Source organism: Carcharodon carcharias, chromosome 2, assembly GCF_017639515.1.
Source record: "Carcharodon carcharias isolate sCarCar2 chromosome 2, sCarCar2.pri, whole genome shotgun sequence".
NCBI lineage: Eukaryota > Metazoa > Chordata > Chondrichthyes > Lamniformes > Lamnidae > Carcharodon > Carcharodon carcharias.
This window is the reverse complement of record NC_054468.1, coordinates 4,187,384-4,187,623: the sequence shown is the minus strand read 5'-3', so window position 1 is coordinate 4,187,623 and position 240 is coordinate 4,187,384.

Below are 240 nucleotides of genomic sequence, written 5' to 3'. Positions count from 1 at the left end.
ATCTTGAGTTTCATATACAGAGGCATGGAGTACAAAAACAAGCAAGTTTTGCTTAACCTTTATAAAGCTCTGGAGTATTGCATTAGGTTCTGGTGGGGGACTGGAATCACATAAGCCCAGACTGGGTAAGAATGGCAAGTTTCCTTCCCTAAAGGGCATTTACCAATCATAGCTTCAGTCATTTTTCCTGAGGGGGAAAGGATGTGCACTAGTACAGAAAGAGACAGACAACGAGCCTGG